At 34.8% G+C, this 18,370-nt stretch overlaps 1 long non-coding RNA gene across 1 annotated transcript in view; it reads left to right on the top strand.

Moving 5' to 3' along the window:
• The first annotated feature begins 268 nt into the window (after positions 1-268).
• Positions 269-18,370, top strand: part of LOC108530093 (uncharacterized) — a 36,092-nt gene continuing 17,990 nt past the window's right edge. The window contains exons 1-2 of the long non-coding RNA XR_001885753.1: positions 269-318; positions 12,298-12,348. This is a non-coding gene — a long non-coding RNA (uncharacterized LOC108530093). The remainder of the gene's footprint in view (positions 319-12,297; positions 12,349-18,370) is intronic.

Genomic DNA, 18,370 nt, shown 5'->3' with positions numbered 1-18,370 from the left:
GGCAGCATATTTTTGGATCTTGTTTTTAATACAGTCTGACAAACTGTCTCTTGATTAAATTGTTTAATGCATTTACACTGTTAAAAATAGCCTAATTGAGATATAATTCACGCACATATTATTCACCTTTTTAAAGTGTGAACTTCAATTGTTTTAGTATATTCATAAGTTTGTACAACCATCAATAATATCTGATTTCAGAACACTTTCAACCAGTCCCTATCTAAAACATTCTAAAAAGGAACCCTATACCTTTACCCTAGGCCTTGGCAACCATTAATCTAACTCCTGTCTATATTCTTTCACTCTGTAACACATGTAAGTGTTTTATTCCTTATTATGGCTGAATAATATTCCTTTGTATGGATGAGTCATTTTGCTTATTCATTTATTAGTTTATGGATGTTTGGGTTGGTTTACACTTAACTATAATATGTGAGACTGATATGAATATTTGTATACAAGTTTTGTATAAAACGTTTTCAATGCTATTGGGTATATATCTAATTACGGAGTTGCTGGGGAATGTGGTAACTCCGTGTTTAACAGGTTGAAGAACTTCTCAAATTGCTTTCCCAAGTGGCTACACATTGTATATTCCCATAAGCACTGTAAGAGTGTTTGGATTTCTCTAGATCCTCCTCAACACTTATTATTGGCCATCTTCTTGAAGTAACAATCCTAGGGAGTATGAAGTAACATTTCATTGTAGTATTAATTTGCACTTCCATAAAGACTAATATTGAACATAAATTTTATGTGTTTATTAACATGTTTTATCTTCTTTGGGGAAGTGTTTATCCAAATCATTTGCCCAGTTACTGTGTTTTATGTATTTTTATTGTTATTTTATAAGAGTTCTTTAAGCGGGTATGAGTACCTTATATTATAACACATTTGATTTGCAAATATTCTTCCACTTTAAGGGTTATATTTTTACTTTTTTGATGATGTCCTTTATATAAAGAAAGCTTTATTTAGGAAATTCTAATTTATTAATTTTTATTTGTTGATTTAGCTTTGTGATCATAGCTGAGAATCCATTCCATAATCCAAGCCCACAATAATCTACTCCTTTTTTATTTGAAGAGGTTTATAATTTAAGCTCTTAAGTTTAGTTCTCTAATGTGTGGTAAGTTAAATTTTGTATGTAGTTTGAGGTAGGGGTCCAACTTCATTCTTTTTGAACGTTTACTTTTCCTGGCATGATTTGTTGAAAACTATTCTTTCTCCACTGTATTATCTAAGTACCTTTGTTGAAATCAAATGACCATAACATCAGGGTTTACTTCAGAATTTTCAATTATATTCCAAAGATCTATATGTATATCTGTAAGCCACTTCTACACTATAGTGATTACTGTGGCTTTGTATTAAGTTTTGGTATCAGGAAGTTTGAGTCCTCCAATTTTGAGAGCTTTTCTGGATATTCTAGCTGGGAGTTCAGCTACTTGTATACCTTCAACGGAAGAATGATTTTCCTCTATTGGGGAAGGTCATTCTCTTTGACCAAGGCTTCAGCTTTGGGAGGGGCACACATGGAGTGGTGTGGGAGGAAGGGAACACCTACCTAACCACCTCTGTCAGTTGAATTAACTTTGGCCATCAATTAGGTGACAGATGTCACATGCAGGTCACCCTCACATCTGAGTGATCCAACTTTGTTCTTTCCTTCTGAGTTTTTTTTTTTTTCCCCTGACTATTCTGGGTCTCTTGCAGTTTCAGATGAATTCAATATGTACTTGTCTACTTCTGCAAACAAAGAAAGGCATTTGGCATCTCGATAGGGATTGCAGTAATTCTCTACATCAATTTGGAGAGCATTACAATTCTAAAATATTTACTCTTCCAAGCCATGAATATGACTTGTCTAATTATTTAGTTCTAAATTTCTTTCAGCAATGTTTTATAATTAACAACGCAAAATCTTGCAGTAGTTTGCTAAATGTATTCCTAAAAATTCATATTTTATTGTATTATAAATGAAATTATTTTATTAATATTTTTGAATCACTAAATTATTTCAATTTTTGTCTCCTATATTTGGGGCTTTGCTGTTAGATGTGTACATATTTATAATTGTTATGCCTATTTGATGAATTAAATATTTTACTATCATAAATTATTTTTTCAAGACAAAATATTATCTAAAATCTATTTTGTCTACATACAATCAAATTCTCTGTGTACTGTTTACATGGTATGGCTTTTTTCTTCCTTTTTCTTTCTACCTATATGTGTCTCTGAATCTAAGGCATTTCTCTTATAGACAGCATGTATTTTAATTATAGGGTCTTATTTAATTCATTTTTCCAATCTGCTTTGATTAAAGAGTTTAGTCCATTTACATTAATGTAATTACTGATACAGTAGGATTTGCATCTTTCATCTTGCTACTTGCTTTCTGTGTGCCTGCCTTCTTTCTTGATCTCTATTCTTTCATTACTGCCTTCTGTTGTGTCAAAGAGATATGCTCTTATAGATCATCTTAATTCTCTTGTTTTTTTTCTTTTACTATTTGTTTTGAGGTATTTTCTAATTTATTGGATGGTAGATTACAACTAACAACTTTTCTTAAAACATTACCCACTTAATTTCAATGGTATGTAGAAACTTTGACTATAGCTCTGTCCATTTCTTTTTTGTACTATCATTTTATGCAAATTAAATATTTACACATTATAAGCCTGGATGGTTTATAACTGTGTTACAGCTATTGCTTAATGCACTTGTATTTTCAGTAAGGTAGGAGAAGAAATATGTTACAAAAATTAAATGTGTATTTACTCTTACCAGTGTTATTTCTTCTTGGGTGTTTGAATTATTAATAGCCCTACATTTCAGCCTGAAAGATTTTATTATTTCTTATAGGGGAGGTCTGCTAATGACAGATTATCTTGTTTCTGCTTTTATATATAAACGTCTTAAATTTAACTTTGTTTTTGATGAATAGTTGTAACAGATATACAATTCTTGGTTGACAGTCTTTCATCACTCAATACATCAACCTACGAACTTCTCACATACATTTCTGATGAGAAGTGAGTTGCTAATTTTATTAGGAAAGACTGGTACACAATTAGTTATTTTACTTTTCCTATTTCAAGGTATCTTCTTTGTCTCTGACTTTTGACAGTTTCATTATGATGCATCTAGGTGTCAGTCTCTTTGAATTTATCTTTTGGAGTTCCTTGAGTTTCTTGGATATGCATACTAAGATTTTCCCAAAAAGTTGTAAAGGTTTTGGTCATTTTTTCAAAATTTTTTGTCTCTTTTCTCTTTTCTTTTAAACCTGTTTATGTATATACAGCTACACTTGACAGGTCCCAAAGGTCTGAAGTGTTCACATTTTTTTCCTTCTTTCTGGTGTTGTGTTGTTTAGACTAGATCATCTTAATTGATCTGCCTTCAAGCTCACTGATTTTTTTCTGCCACTTCAAATCTGCTATGGAGTCCCTCATATTTTTTTATTTCCATTATGGTAATTTTCAACTCTAGAATTTCTATTTAGCTCATTTATATAATTTTAACCTATTCATTAATGTTTTATAGTGAGACATGGTTATCATACTACCCTTTAATTTTTATGTATGCTATTAGTTCTTTTAACTCATTTATAATATCTACTCTGAAGTCATGGTTCGCTAAGCTCAAAATGTGAACCTTCTCAAAAGATGTTTTCATTCCTTGATTTTTTTCTGTGTTACAGGATATATGCTAATATTCTTCTTCATGCCACAAAATTATTTTTGAAATCTCGATTCTTTTGCTATTGTTTTCCTAATATAAACCACACTCCCCTAAATACTGTGGTTATTGTGTGTTTGTTTAGTGACTTGACTGGACTAGTTCAATGAAGTCCATTTCCCTTACAATGTGCAGCCTGAGATAACATATATCCTTTATTCAGTTTCTTGCAATGGTAACATCTTGCAAAACTATATTATAATATTACAACCAACATATTGATATTGATAATACAGTCAAGATGCAAATGTTCTCATTACCACAAGAATATCTCATGTTGCCCTGTTACTCCACACTCATTTTTCTCCCATTTCCACTCACGCTCCCACTTTAGTCCGTGGCAACCATTAATCCATTCGCCATTCCTCAAATTCTGCCACTTGAAAAATGTTATAAAAATTGAATTACAAAGTGCGTAATGCTTTGAGATTGGCTTTTTTCACTTGGTGTAATTCCCTAGAGAATCACTCCACTTGTTGCATATATTAATAGTGTGTTCCTTGTTATTACTGAGTAGTATTCCATAGTTTGGATTTACTGCAAACAGTTTGTTTAACCAGTCAGCTATTGAAGAATACATGGTATGATTTCAGTTTGCAGTTCTTACTAATAAAGCTGTTATAAACATTCATTACACGTTTAGGTATGAACCTAAGTTTTCATTACTCTCAGATAAACGCCTAAGAATGTAATAGTTATGTCATATAGTAATTGCAGGTTTAACTGTATAAGAAACTGCCAAACTATTTCTAAGATTAGCTATACCATTTTACATTCACACCAGCAATGTACAAATGATACATTTTCTCCAAATCCTTGACAGCATCTGGTGTTGTCACTATCTTTTTTTATTCTAACAATATGTAGTAGTATCTCATTGTGGTTTTAATTTGCATTTTCCTTATGACTAATGATGCTGAACATCTATTTGTGTGCTCACTTGCCATCTGTATATCTTCATCAGTAAAATATCTCTTCATATCTTTAGACCATTTTCTAATTGGATTATTAGTTTTATTCCTATTGAGTTCTTAAGAGTTTTTATATGTTTTAGATATTTCCAGGTATTCAGGTTGCAAATATTGCCTTCCAGCTTATGAGTTGTCTTTATTTCCCTCTTCACCTGGTTTCACAGGGCACAAGTTTTTCATTTTTACAAAGTTCAATTCGTCAAATTTTAATTTTATGGGTCATAGTTTTGATATTAAGAATTATTTGCCTAGCCTAGTCCTGAAGATTTACTCTCATGTTTTTTTTAAATTATAGCCTTATATTTTACACTTAAGTCTATTATTCGTTTGAGTTAAATTTTTATATAAAGTGTAAGGATCATGTTGAGGTTTATTTTATTTGGGCAGGGCATGGGGGTGTCTATTGATGTCTAATGCTCTGGTATCATTGGTTGAAAAGTCTATCCTTGTTCCATTGAATTTATTTTTTTTCATCTCTTTCAAAAATCAGCTGGGCTTATTTGTTTGGATCTATTTCTAGGTTCTCTAATCAGCTCAGTTGACCTATCTCTGTCTCTTTGCCTGTATCACACTCTTAATTGCTGTAACTATATCATAAGCCTTTAATATAGATGAATGTGATTCTTTTCATTTTATTATTCAATTGTGAAGACTGTTTTAGCTATTCTAAAGACTGACTTTTCATAAAGAGTTCAGAATGAGTTTTTTTATAGGAATTGCATTACATGTACAGATCAAGTTGAGATATTTTCAAAATCTGTTATCTTATTTAGATGGGAGATGACTTCTATTGATTTATCCTCAGGTTCACTGATTATTTTTTTCCTCTGCTACCTTTACTCTGCTATTGAGTTCCTCTAGCTTATTCTTTGTTTTAGTTATTTTACTCTTCCACTCTCAAATTTCCATTGTTCCTTTTCATATTTTCTATATACTTATTGAGATCCTTTATTACTTATTCTTACAACCTTCTTTTAATTCTTCAAACATGATTTCCTTCAGTTATTTGAATATTTTTATGATAGTTGCTTAGAAGTTTTTGTCTGTCAAATTTAACATCTGGACATACTCAGATATGGGTTTTAGGGTCTTTTTTTCCCCCCATACTATAGATCATATTTTCCTGATATTTTACCCGTCTCATATTTTTTGTTTAAACTCGAACATTTTAGGTAACATATTATAGCAACTATGGATTCTGATTCCCCAACCCCTCAAAGACTATTGTTACTTTTCTTGTTTTGCTTAATTGCTTGCATGAAATAAATCTGTGAAAAACTGTATATCCTACATTCTGTGATCTCTGGTATTTCTGCTCTGTTTACTTTCTAGTTTTTATTTTTAAAGCTTCCTAAGACCTAAGTCTTCCTAAGCATTTTCTCCATGTCTGTGTCATTTAATGTTCATCCAATAACTGGACAAAAATTCTTCTTAAATGCCTTGAACCAGTAAGGCTTCTCTGCTAATGGAGCTGTCTTTAGGCAAAGGTGTGCATTTAAACTTCAGCCTATCTTGAAATGTGCTCTGAGTTTTACTTGAAGCTGGGCTTTTGTAAGTCTCTTATCGCATGTCTTCAGTTTCAGTATTAGATAGGGGTGTGTTTTAATAGCTCGATTTTTTATTTCTGGGTTGTGTATGCATAGCCCAACCACTCCCACAATCTCAGGCTAATAGATCTGACCCATTGGCTGCTCTGAATTTAGCTGACTCTACTGATAGACACTTTCACTGATAATTTGACAGAACATGAGCATTGTCCACTGCTCTAAATCAGGTCAGTTCTTTGAAGGCAGAAGAGATTTGCCACATTCATGACCTGCTCGACCCTGGGTGAACCTCTGTACCAATCAGCCAGAAATGGGAAGCAACCAAAGGGGAATATTATAGTGTTTCATTCTTCTCTACTGAAATCCAACAGCTGTTGATGCATAAACACTTTTTATATTATTGATTCCTTTCATTGATTTTTCTTGAGCACTAAAATAATTGTTCTTGTTGATGTTGCCCAAGTTTGTTTTTGTGGAAAGGCAATTTTCTGATCTCCTTGCTAGACCATAATCCAAGGCTATTGTTAAGCTTTATTAGGGTGAACCAGCGGTTCCTTTAGTCTACAGCTAATCTAGTCCAACTATCCATGCAGTATCTTTTCTTTTCACTGAGATAATTTATGTACTATAAAATTTATTCTCTAAGGTACACAATTCCGTGGTTTTTATTCACAAGCTTATACAACCACCACTACTGTCTCATTCAGTAAAATTTTCACCCTCCCAAAAAGAAATTGAATACCCCATATCATGAAGTATCCCACACGTCTCTTTATTCCTAGCCTCAGGCAACTATTTACCTATTTTCTGTCTAAGCAGATTTGACTGCTTTGGATACTGCATATAATAAGCACAGAATATGTGGGCTTTTATTTCTGGCTTCTTTCATATAGCATATATTAAAGGTTCATCTGTATTGCAGCATATATTGGAAAGTTATCCCTTTTTATGAATATTTCATCACATGTCTAAACCACATCTTGTTTATCCGTTTGTCAGGTGACGGACATATAGGCTGTTTCTACCTTTTGGTTGTTATGAATAATGCTGATACATTAATATACAAGTGTTTATGTGAACTTATGTTTTCAGTTTTGGGGAGGTATATACCTGGAATTGGAAAAGTTGAGTCATGAAAACTTTTCTGGGAGCTCCACCCAATGTCGCATATTTTATAAGGTCTTTCCATTCTGTCTGGTGCCAACACGAGCAATTGTTTACCCGTTCAAGCTTCAGAAATTCTTTGATTTCTTGCATTTCATGTTTTTTTCAGGACTTTGAGTAATTTCTTCCCATACATGTGCAAATATGTACTAAGTCAAAGATATATGGGGACCTGGAAGGGGTACTTATGATTTTATTTTTCTTATAAGAGGTACTTGTGATTTTTTCTTTGTAAACATTTGTTCCTTAAATTAACACACCGCTACTATAAACACTGTCACTCACTGATGCACTAAAAATTGAGTAACAATTTTATTACCTGACTTAATGATATTTCATGACTGTTTGTGTGGCTTACATTTGCTTCAATATTTAACACTACAAATGCTTTGGGTCTTTATTTAGAAGCTTGTTGGTGTGCTTTTGACCAGAAATATGCCATGGGAACTTAACTCTTGTTTATGTCAATTAACATATGGTAAAATTACTTTCATTACACATTGTTCCATTAGTATGACAATTTGAGAACTTTTCAACAATGTAAAGTGATTTACTCTATTTACAATTGTTATGTTCTCTTGCTGAATTGACACTTCATCTATAATGTTCTTGTCTTTTTTTTAAACAGTTTTTGACTTAAAGTCATTTTGTTGAAAATAAGCATAGCTAACCCTGATCTCTTTTAGTTTTTATTTGCATAAAATATGTTTTTCCATTTCTTCACTTTTAGTTTGTGTCTTACTAAAAGTGAGGTGAGTTTCCTATAGGCAGCATTTAATTGAGTCTTATTTTTTGTTTATCAATTCAGTACTTCTGTGTTTTATACTGGATAATTTAATCCATTCAAGGTAGTTATTTATAGGTAAAGACTACTACCATATTGTTAGTTGTTTTTTGGTTGTTTTGTAGATATTTTGCTCCTTGTTTTCTCTTGTGTTTCTTCCTTTGTGGTTTGATGGAGTTTAGTAGTAATATGCTTTGAATCTTTTCTATTATTGTTTGTTCTTTTACTAAAGATTTTTGCTTTATAGTTGTGGCTTTTATAGAATATCTTATAATAGTCTATTTCCAGCTGATAACATCTTGACTTTCATAGAATACAAAAACTTGACATTTTACACTGCCCTTCTCCATATTTTGTGTTTTGTTTTCAGAATTTATATCATGTTGTACTGTGTATCCCTTGACGATTTATTTTAGCTATAGTTGTTATTAACAATTTTGTCTTTAAACCTTTTACAAGGGATAAAATTGTCTTAGTCACCATCATTACAGTCCTAGAGTATTCTGGGTGTGTATCTGTTTAACTTATACCATTGATTTTTTCACTTTCATATGTTTCATATTATTAATTCACAACTTTTTGTTTCAGTTTGAATAACTCCCTTTAGCAATTCCTGAAAGACAGGTTTAGTGTTAATGAATTCCCTTAGCTTTTATTTGTCTAAGGAAGTTTCTATTTTTTTCTCATTTCCAAAAGGCTGATTTACTGAACAAAGTATTCTTAATTGTCAAGATTTTTCTTCTTTTTTGCTAAGAACTCCACTGATAGTTGTATTGATGTTTCTTTATAATGTGTTTCTTATCTGCTCTTCTCAGAATTTTTTGTTTTCCATTTTGATATTTTATTACTATGTGCCTTGGTGAACTCTTTAGGTTGAATTTGATTGGAAACCTGCTTCCTGTGCACAGATGTTGGCATCTTTTCCCAAATTAGAGAAGTTTTCAGTCATTATTTCTTTAAATACGCTTTCTAGACCTTTTCTATTTCTTCTGAAACTATTATTAGGTGAAGGTTCAGTTTCTTGATATTGTCTTATAATTCCTATAGGGTTTCTTTATTCTTTTTCATTCTTTTGTCTTTTTGTTCCCCTGAATGGATAATTTCAAATATTCTGCCTTCCACCTTCTGCTTGATTAAGTCTGCTATTGAAGCTTTCTGTTGAATTTTTCAGTTCAATTACTATATTCTTCCTCTCTAGGATTTCCATCTGGTTCTTTTTTATAGTTTCTACTTATTTGTCAAACTTTTTGCTTTGTTCATGTATTGTTTTCCAAATTTTATTAACATATGATACTTATATCTTTGTAGTTCACTCAACTTCTTTTTGAGTATTATTCTTATTCCTCAGTCATTTCATAGATTTCCACTTCTTTGGGTTCTATTATTGAAGCTTTATTTCTTTTGGGGGTGTCATGTTCCCTTATTCTTTGTAATCTCTGTGTCCTTGCATTGTTTGTGCATTTTAGAAAACCACCCTTTCTTGTGGCGTTTACAGGTGTTTTTTTTTTTTTTTTTTTTTTTTTTTGGACAGGGATAGATCTTCACTATTTAATTTAGCGTGTGATTTGGGAAGAGACAGCTGATGACAACTCCAAGCAGGCACAGCTTGTTGTGAGCCCTCTAGTTGCCTGGGATGCTGCCTTTGCTATGATGTTGGGCAGAACTGCTAACTGGGCTTCAGTGTCTGGCAAGACCACTGGCTGTGTTCTGCTGTAAGGCAGAGTGGCTGACTCAATACTGTGATGGCTTCTGGTCAGGCCAAAGGATGTATTCCCTGGCCAGGCAATTCCACTATTTGGGATCTACAGTTAGGCAGGTCTGTCAACTGGACTCTAAAGTTGGGCAGAGTTACTGCTTGGGACAGGAAGAACCAGATATTATCATCCCAGGGAATGCATAATTGAAAATTGACTCCCTATCAGGGTAGAGCTGTGGGGTGAGCTTTTGGTTGAGTTGATTGGCTGTTTGAATTCTTAGGTAAAGCAGGCTTAGACTCTACATTTTTTTCAAAGTGCACAGAGGTGAGAATGTCCCTGCCTGGGAGTGGTTGTTGGGAGGGCTTTTTGACTGAATGGAGCCTCTGCTTGGCTTCCTTTGTCAAGCCTGGCCTCCAAGTGACTGAAAGTACGTGTCTCCCTGCCTGCAGGGTCACTGCATAGGCTTTTTGGCTCAGTGAATCTCCTGCTTGACTTGGAAAGTAAAGTAGGTCTAGCCCCTATGCTTTTCTGAAATGGGTAGAGGCAGGCATCCTCCTAAATGGGAGGTGTCATTGGGGTGGGGTCTTAGACTGTATATGGACACTAGCAGTTTTGGGACTCAAGCTTGGTTGAACTCCCCACCATGTTTCTGAAGGCAACCAGCTCAGCTTTGCAAGCAGGCCATGAGGTTGGCTGGTAAACATGATCAGATGCCACCACTGGCAGAAACAGAGAGGTACCACCAAGATCTATGCACTGGTTACTATTACCTCTGTGTTCTTTCTTTTTTCTCCTTGTCCCCAGGCAGTCGAGTCATGCCATTTTCCCTACAATTCCGCATGTGGTGAGATCAGAATGAGATTTCAAAGAAGTATCTTTTAGTGCCAAGAAAGCTGGATGACTACCTCTGGTTTTCTTTTTCCCCTGTAGGGAAAACCATGGGCCCAAGAAAATCCTCTCTGTCTGGTATTGTGCCAACTTGGGGGAGGAAGAGGGGTGGCATTATATGAGTGAGACCATTCTTTCTACCCTATTAATTTAAATTTCCTTCAGTTCTGTAGACCACATAAGTTCTCAGGCCTGTTTCCAAGCATTGAAGTTTTCAGAAGGATGTTCTGGTCTGTTTATAGTTGGTGGTTTAACTTTCTGTTGCTGGGGAAAGTGAAGCCTGAGACTTCATATTCTGCCATCTTTCTGATGTCATCCTATTACTCTCTCAGAAGCATAAGTTTGTAAAGAGATAATGCTTTAATGCATAATATAAATTAAAATACCCTCTGGTTGGTCAGGTTTTCCAGTCTGAAGTTACTCTTGTGGTCTTATCAATGTACTTCCAATTTAGAAACCTGCTTAACACATTATGAGCATTTCATAAGATATTCCTCATAAAAATATGAAAACAATGATAGAATAATATTTGTTGGTCAATTAGGCGAATTAGAAGAAATTTTGGGCTGGCAACTAAAATAGGCAAATTTGATTGTTCCTTTTCAAGATATAAAATGTTAGTTCTTTCTGAATCACACTATCCTCATCCATAAAATGAAAATAAACATTATATAAGATTATGAAGGCTCAATGTTCTAAAATTTTCTGAAAGCATAAATTTATATTTTACTATTTTAATTTGGTAATATACCCAAATATTATTTTATCAAGCAATTACCATAGTACCAAATGTAGAAATACACTTAGCCACTCTCCCCTACAAAAAGCCTAGAACTTTAAATCCAAACTGATCAATTATTAAAGGGCACAACTTATACAGGATTGAACTAATACTGTTACTTAGTTGATTTTCATGTGATCAATTTTTGGCAGCATTCAAAGTTTTGGAAGGTGCAGGTACAGATTTCTCATTTACATCCCTGGTGGGATCCTTTCACTCTGTGTTGCTTAGTCACCAAATCTTTAATTTTATGTACCTTATATTAGTGTTCTTTGTCTTACAAAAAAACTTATTATTTTACATATTGTGCTTCTACTCTCTTTAATTCAAATAAAAATTGCCGAAGTCTAGTCTTGAAGTTCACGAGTCTTTTTACCTGTCATGCAAAATTAATGAAATAGTTTTGTCTTCACCTCAGAATGTCAATATTTACATACCTTAAGCAGCAGAAATTTCCATGAATACTACAAATAAAAGACTGAAGGAGGGTTCAGACTCTGAGAATCTGAACCAGAAAAGTTAAAAAAAAATTTAATTATAATGTTTAGTTGGACATCCAAGACTACAAAACACTCGTCTAGATTTTTTGCTATTCTTGTTGTTGCCTACTAATTCTACTACTTCTGCTTTTAGTAACTGTCATAACCTATCCCTGATGCTATAATAAAATATCTTAGGCTGAGTAACTTATAAAGAACAGACATTTTATTTCTTCCAGTTCTGGGGACTGGGAAGTGCAAGATCAAGGGACCAGCAGATTTCACATCAGGTGAGGCTTGCTCTCTGATTCCAATATGGCACCTCCAGCTGCATCCCCATATGGCAGAAGTCTCAAACACTGTGTCCTCACATGGCAAAAGGGACAGAAGAGCAAAAAGGGCAAAAGGAACTAACAGATTCCCTCATGCCCTTTTACAATGATACTAATTCAATTCACAAGGGCAAAGTCTTCACATCTAATAACCACCTAAATGCCCCACCTCTTAATACTATTGCACTGAGTATTAAGTTTCAACATGAATTTTGGAGAGACACATTCAATCCATAGCTTCATTTAGTTTATTTAGTCTTTTAAATCACTAACATAAAGGTAAACTACTATACGCTAGTGATTTTTAAACTTGTTTCCCAAACTATAAAAATTATGTTGCCATTACTTAAGATTTTGAAGCTCCTAACTGATCGTGTGCTTCTAGAATAATCAGTTTACAGATATTTGGATTAATGAACACATATCCAACAATTTGATCTTTTTTGTTTCATTTTAATCATTTACTGCACTCTTTTTGTCTTTTTTTCAGGGTGTGGGTATGTGTATTTGGTAGTTTTCTTAGTCATAATACAAATACTTGCCACAATGGGTATGAACTGTAAAGTGAGATCTGTGACTACCTTATTAATAGCTTGTGTATTTCATCACATAATGTTGTAGAAATTGAATTGATCTGAAAGCCAGAGAATTGATTCAAGTCTTAGTTCTACCCCTTCCAAGCTGCATGATTTGAATAAGTGACTTATTTCTGAGCTTGCTTCTTTATGTAAAAATCAGGGACCAAAATATGTGTACTACAAAGTGTTATAGAGAGTGAAAAATTATGATAGGTACTATGATTATTATAGAAGCAGACAAGGATGAAGTGCTCAATAAGTAGTTATGAAAATTGTGAACATCTGGAAATGGTACAACACTCTTTCAATAGAACATGTGTTATGGTTTTTGGTTCACTGAATCTGGTCACGACACTGATAAGTCTTGCTTCAGCAGCCCTCTAGAGATCTGGAATAGCACACCATTAACAGAATAAGTGAAGAGTCATTATGTTGGCAGGGTCTTTACATACACACGATACCACTTCACAGGACTTTATATTCTACCTGCTTCTTTCACATCCACTGTAATATGCAGAGACATGGTGTGATTCATAGGGGAGCATCACAGTTCTGGTTAAGACAATCATTTAATAACAAACAACTTGGTAATCCCTTTCTCACCTCTAGAACCCCATATGAATTATTATGGAATTGAAAAAAATGGAGAAAATGTTGAAGACCCAAAAACGTAGTCCTCAAAAAAGCAGCTCCGTGAAATATTGGCAGAACCCAACTGACAAGGCTTCATTTTACAGGGAAAGGATAGCAAAAAATAAAAAATAAAAAGCTAGAAAGCGTAATTCATCACTTAGAAGCACTTTGAGAGCTAGAGATTCGTACTATTTGAGAGCACATCTTCATCTATGACGTCCCTAATTTTAAGGAGTTACTATTCCAAACGAAAAGCTATCATCCTTTGAGGTAATTGTGATTTCCTTGCCATGTGAGCACTGTTGCCAGGAAGATATCCAGACACAGTCATAGCACAACTCAGTTCAGGATCTACATCACACAGAAGGATGTCAGCCAACACCCAGCCCAGATACAGTGCTATCTTCCAATAGAAGAAAATTAAATCTTATAATCCCAAGAGATGGTATTATAAACAACTCAAAAGATTAGGTTCAGGCTATCGAACACCCTTAAGTTGTTATACTCTAAGCTGTGTATATAAATGTGCACTTGTCAAATACTTTAATATTTGGGAATAACTTATGATAAGAAGTGAAATAGTATTGACCTCAAGCATATCTCCCAGGGTCTTAGCTGAATGAATCCCATAAACCATTAATCTTGGAAAAGAGGCCAGGGGTCTTTCTCCTTATATTTCTGTACTGACTTTTCCTCTTGGCCTGGGACATTAATCTAAATACAGTAAGAAGTATTGAGAATTGCATGGAATTTATATTAGGCTACAAGAGGAAGTCTAGGGCAATTCTTATCAACTAAGCCCAACCAATGGGCTGCCCTCAGCGCCTCCTGGGGCCAAGGAAAGAACAAATCACTGTATTCTTTGGAGGGAATCGCTCCTTGGATTTACAAAAAAGTAAAACCTCAAGGGCACATGCGTTCCCCCTGGAAAGAAAATGTTGTTTATCATTCTCCCAAGTGGTTTCTACATCAGTTGAGAGATGTACAAGTTGACAGCATCTCCAATATGGTGTCACAACTGACTGGTAGGTCTCAGGGTTCCCAATTCAGTTCAAATAAGTGAGGCTAGGTTTTGTTTTTGGAGGGACTTCCTGACAGCAGCTGGTTTAGTCTGTGCTGTTTCATCACACCACCAGTTGGGTGACATTTATTTGCTCATACAATGACTGAGTTTAAAGATGCAAAAAAAAAAAAAAAAACATCCAGAGGTGATCTGCATGACAGATAAAGAAACTGAAGTCATTTCTGCTGTTTCTGATAGCCTTCTCAGTGAACTTAAGGAAAACAGTAATCAAATCATGATCAGAGCGATCTGCTGGGGGACAGCAGACACAGCAATCAGTTATATTTAAGATACTTGCTACAATGTGAAAGAGTGTCACCAGGGCATTTTCCTTGGGGAGGAAAGCTTCGGGGTAGCTCTGAAAGATGAAAGATCATCAATGCCAGCAACAACTTGGCATCATGGGTGTGGGGGAGGGGAGGTTGAGCCTCTTAGATCATTGGAAATATAAAGGAGGGAAGGACTTTGAAGATCTTTTGTCTTTCAGAAGTACCCCTGAAGCTTTCTTCCTCCAACACCAAAAATAAATCAGTGTGCTGTATTCTAATAATTTGTATTAATTTTACAATCCCTTTCTACTTGCACCTTTTGTCCAGAGTGGTAACTAGGAATGAAAACAGGGATAAAAGGACAAATTGTTAGAAGATCCTAAATATAAATATGTCATCAATTAAAAATATGTGCCATAATTTAGTGACATTGGAAAATGTTAAGAATGTAAAATTAATGGAAAAGAAGATCAAAAACAACTTAATCCTAGTTTAGAAAAAAATTCAAAGTCATAAGCAAAAGACTTGAAAATGTAGAAAAATTTAATGTTAATAAGATAATGGGTTAATTTTATTTTGTAACTTTTAAGTCCTGCATTTTTATTCTTTTAACATCAGTGTATATATGCTTTATATATGTTTTCCCAGGGCGGGGGGAACAAAAATGCCATTTAAAAAATCAAATTAGCTCAATGGAAAGTCCTATAACATCCCACAAACAATATGAAAATAAATATATTTTAAGCCCCTTTCCAACTGCATCCATCTTTAATTTAAACCCAACTTTCTCTTCCTTTTATTAAAAACAATTACTCTAAAATTTTGTGACATCATATCCCTTAATAGGCACCTGCCAAGATAAGCTTAGATATACAGGAAATGAAGAGGAGGAAACACCTGTTGAAAGATGAAGAGGAAGGGCAGAAGTAGGGGGGGAAACTTTCAGACTAAGTGATATCGTTTTAACAACTGGAAGGAGAGGTCAGGAAATAGTGTCAGGTGGGAAAAGTCTCAGACCATAGCATAGTTCTCAGGGTCTTTCACCCCATGGGATATATCAAGTCAATGTTGTCTGTGAGAGGCAGCCCTCTTCTACAGGGATGGACACCGCTAGTTCCCTGCCTGCCATGTGCAGTTATTGGTTGGGAACAGTGAGGAAAAATTGTGGCTTTCTTGAAAGCTCAGAGATACCACTATGTTTTCATCAGCAAGATTCTGGGCCACATGTTTGCATGATCTCCACAGTCTAACTACAAGGCTAACCTTCATATCTCTTTTTAAGATGTTCTGAAAATTTTTCTCAAACTGAAATCTCTTCTGAAATTATTCTATTACCTGAATTTCTGTGAACTGCCTTTCCCTTAAAATTATCAAAGAAAAACAAACACGAGTACATGTCTTTAATCTGTGAACTGGGCAATGGAAAAGGGAATTGGGAAACAGACCGGAGGCTCATCCTAGTTTTACCATATTGACTGTATATTAAATAACTCATGTAAACTCTCATCCTGCTTCCTCAAGAAAAGTACTTACTGGGACAATATGGTAGAGACTTTCAAGCACAGTTTCTCAAGGAGCAGAGATTTTCAGGGAAACTCCCTATACGTACAGCTGTGTTTCTGCACAGTGGAAAGCACGTGGGATGTATGCCTGACTTACACTGGGCCAATGAGAATTTTTCTTCCAGAAATTTGAGATTAGGTCATACACATCAGTGTCTAATAACACTTGAACTTGGAAGAAAAGTAAACTTATAATCAAGGTTGTCTATAGTATGGTCAGTTTTCATCGCTTGCCCATCCAATTTTATGCACAAAATGACAGCCGACTGAAATTGAATACAAAAGGCAAAGGCAAGAGATAATTAGAAAGAGGTAGAGAGAGAGAGAGACTGACATTGAGAATATACGCCATGGTGCCTGACTTTCTTTCCCTTTTCCTGGTATCAGTCCTAGTGTGACTAACTCTACTTCTTCCCTTGGGTGTCAGGGCATATACTTCGCTGTTCTGATAATAAATTCCCTTTTATACATAAGTTAGTTTAAATGGATTTCTGCTGCTTTTTACCGAAAGAGCTTTTAATCAAATAGAGAGTCCTGATTAATAGATGCTTTTCAGAATAAATGCATTTACTTTAACCTTAGCTTTCCTGGAGTCAGCTATTTTCTGAAACCCATTTTTCCATTTTTCTGGAACTTTCATTTAGCTGGCTCTGGTCAGGTTATATTAACTGATTACAACACAGTTAGGAGGCATGAGCAGGACTCTTAGGCACATCTCTCTTGGTATAGTTAAGTTTAAGGCAAAATAAAAGAAAAAATGAAATGTAGACCTGAACATGCATCATTGGCCTATACATGTCAGAAATTTGGCAAAAAGTCATCAACCACAGCCTTCCTTGCTCAATGTTAATGTAATAGTTAGCTGAGGAATTCAACTGATCTAAACAGTACAAAGACATCCTCTATTCAGCAAGGACAATTTAGTTGGATACTGTTCTTAAAGTATAATACTGATTACCAAATATTGTCTTCTTTAATTTTTAGAAAACTCCAATGAAGTCATGATGACTTTTAAGCCATGATGATCATGTAATTATAAATGATCACAATTGGGTCAATGTAATATTATCAATAGAGCAAGACAAACGAAATAATCAACCCAGTGAGTAAACTTGTGTCCTTTATCTATGAAGTTGTGGCTGCTATTCCTGAATTATGAGAAGACAATCTTTCTGCTGTGTTCCCGTAATGGAAATAGCTTTTTGCTGTTTCAATGTGACTAGAAGCATCCTTTGCCAAAGGGATTGTTAGGAGTAGGCTGTGGGTTGCTGAACATGGCAAAACTAACTGGTATACACATGTGAATCCTCTAACGTAATCCAGTTCCTACTGTGTTGTGAATGTCTTCACCTGCACGAAGGTATGGGGAATCCTTCCCTTTTAATAAGCATCTTGGCCACTAAAGAAGTCTGAGAGCACTTATCCAGTTAGAAATAATCTCTCTCATCCCTATATTTGCCGAGCAACTTTTGGTTCCTTTATTATAGCTCTCATCACAGTTTGCTTCATATTTGTTAGTTGTATATTTCTCCTAGATTGCATACTTTAAAAAGTTACTTCTGGCCAGGCATGGTGGCTCACATCTAATCCCAGCACTTTGGGAGGCCGAGGAAGGTGGACTGCCTGAGGTCAGGAGTTTGAGACCAGCCTAACCAACATGGTGAAACCCGGTCTCTACTAAAAATACAAAAATTAGCCAGGCGTGGTGGTGGGTGCCTGTAATCCCAGCTACTTGGGAGGCTGAGACAGGAGAACAGCTTGAACTCGGGAGGCAGAGGTTGCGGTGAGCTGAGACCAGGCCATTGCACTCCAGCCTGGGCAACAAGAGCGAAACTCCATCTCAAAAACAAAACAAAAAAAAAAAAAAAAAACAAA

Source organism: Rhinopithecus bieti, unplaced genomic scaffold (genome assembly GCF_001698545.2).
Source record: "Rhinopithecus bieti isolate Rb0 unplaced genomic scaffold, ASM169854v2 scaffold_6945, whole genome shotgun sequence".
NCBI lineage: Eukaryota > Metazoa > Chordata > Mammalia > Primates > Cercopithecidae > Rhinopithecus > Rhinopithecus bieti.
This window is presented reverse-complemented; position numbering and strand designations above follow the sequence as displayed.